Here is a 2,464-nt window from a genome sequence, read left to right as displayed (position 1 = left end):
TCAAGGAGTAACTTCTTTTAAATATTTGGGCAACTCTGTTTTCTCTGTTGTATTGTCCACTGAGAAAAAAAAATCCTGTTCGATTATGCTCTTACAGAAGTTATAAAAAACCAGGTTAGGTATATAACTGGTTGACTCTTAAGATACTGTACTGCTTTCTACAACAGAAGAACTTCTGAAAAATGTTCTATAGAACTATATTCATCAATACTACCTCATTGGTCCATTCCATTCATTGATGGGCAAAGCACTCACGTTTTAACAAAACTTTAAAGCTTCCATAAAAGTTAAATTAGAAAAAAAAAAATGAATATGAGCCAACCACAGAATGAAGTATGAAAGTATGACATTTTTGTTTCTAAGAGTGAGTCCTTGAAAATATATTTGGTCACTGTGCTGCAGGATAATTAAGGAATCAGAGAGACCAAGGGGTTGAGGAGGAATTATTTAATTATTTAGGTGCACCGACCCAGTCAGATTAACATCCAAAGGACTGAGCCCTGAACAAAGAGTCAAGCTACCTTTTAAGCATTTTGTGGGGCAGGGGGAGATCTGTGCAGGGGGAAGCACATTACAGAAGCGAGAAACAAAGACAGTTATTCAATTAAGACATGCATTACATTATTTCTTACTTTTCAAGGAACAACATGTTTTACGACTTGAGATGATCTGTCTAGTGACTTTGCAGCTGCTCAGCTAGAGAAACAGGGTCTTCACAATGCCTGGGAAAGGGAGAGATAAGGCTCCCTAGCCACAGAAGGAAAAACAGGCAGTTTGTTTTAAAGGACTGCAGCTCTTTCTCTTCCTCAAGGGGAATTGGGTTTTCTTACATACAACTGAGTTTTTTGCTTACACATTCTTTGATTTCTTTTAATTCCTGTTCGACCTACAGAGATGATTTTAATCACAAGACAGCAGATGAACATGTAAGTAACTCCCCAGGATCTGTCTGTGTCCAGTGTCATTTGTGGCGCTGTATGGTTTTCCTTTTCCTTCATTTGAAAAAACAGCAGCACTTGGTTTCATCCATTACTTCTACTTCAGTAGGGGCTGTGATGGGTGCATTTGAACATCCTGCGGTGGGGTCATCTATGTTCAACTCTCCATTTGTAGAACTTACAACCTTGTTTTGGGATTGTTGCATCTTATCTCTGTGTTGATGTGCTTCCCTGTTTGATGACAGAGTAGGATCTTGCTGAACCACACCCACTGGAGTAGGCAACTGTTCACCAATCCAGTCACATTCATAATCAAACATATATCCTTTTCAATCAAACAAGTCAATAAAAACCTCTCCTAAGCAGTCATAGTCTGTTTTTTTTTGTTTTTGTTTTTTTTTGAATCTAACCTTCTTACATAACGAAGATACGTTGCCATCTCTGGAAAATTTTCACCTAACACTTCTATTGGTGTAGCCCATTTTGTATCTCCAATTTTCTGATGCCTCTCTTTTAATGTGTCGGCCTTTAAGCCTTGCCAAGGAAGACTGCCTCTCAGAAAATACATGAACATGTGACCTAAAGCTTCTAAATCTTCTCTTGTACTTTGTTCTTTTCCTAAATGTGTGTTTACACTTGTATATCTAGCTGTTCCCATAGGGCCCTTATGTTCTCTGTATGGTATGTGTTTCTTTGTCTCTGGATCAATATATTTCTTTGCCAAACCAAAATCTATAATATGAATAACTTGCTGGGCTTTGTTTCCTGGTCGTCCTATTAAGAAGTTCTCAGGTTTTAATCTCTGTATATCAAGTTCTTTGAATGGACATATTCCATGAGAGAAATCAGTTGTAGAGCTCTCACGAGAAGTGTTTTAAAAGAAAATGTTCTGTCACACAAGTCAAACAAATATTCCAAACTAGGTCCCAGCAGTTCCAGCACCATAGCATTGTATTTACCACAAGGCCAGAAATAGTAAACTTGAGGTATACAATCTCCAGGTCCCAACCGCTTATAGAAGAATCTGTTTTCCAAATGTAGCTGTGGTGCTTTGATTTCATGGGCTCCAGCTTAATTGCCACATATTTATTTGCGTATAATTTTTTTCCCTCAGAGGCGCGGCCACGAGCAGCGGGGTCGGTCCTGGGCGCAGGCTGAGCCCTTAGCCTGTCCGTAAGCTCCCGAGGGGGCAGCGGCGGCCGCACATCTCACCCGCGGGCGGCCGGACGAGGAAAGCGAACCACGCAGGGAGCTGGCGAGCGAGATAGAGGGAAAGGAGCGAGAGAGGGAGGTAACGCAGCGCGGCTCGGATTCAGTCCCTACACGGCCGCCAGTGCTTCCTACCGCCGTCGCGGGCCGGAGAGTCGCCGCCCGAGTCGCTGCGGTCGCCACAGATGCAGCCGGGAATGAATGCAAAGGGCGCCTCGCTTATCCGGAGGTCAAGCATTCCATTGCCTCGGGCATCTGGATCGACGCCGGACCCGGAAGTGAACACAAGGAAAAAAAATGTAAAAGGCACTACGGGG

At 42.6% G+C, this 2,464-nt stretch overlaps 1 pseudogene; it reads right to left on the bottom strand.

Annotated features, from left to right (window-relative positions):
• Positions 1-961: 961 nt before the first annotated feature.
• On the bottom strand, positions 962-2,041 carry LOC105551046 (annotated as a pseudogene).
• Between the last annotated feature and the right edge of the window lie 423 nt (positions 2,042-2,464).

This window comes from Mandrillus leucophaeus, unplaced genomic scaffold (assembly GCF_000951045.1).
Source record: "Mandrillus leucophaeus isolate KB7577 unplaced genomic scaffold, Mleu.le_1.0 Scaffold11391, whole genome shotgun sequence".
Classification (NCBI taxonomy): domain Eukaryota; kingdom Metazoa; phylum Chordata; class Mammalia; order Primates; family Cercopithecidae; genus Mandrillus; species Mandrillus leucophaeus.
This window is presented reverse-complemented; position numbering and strand designations above follow the sequence as displayed.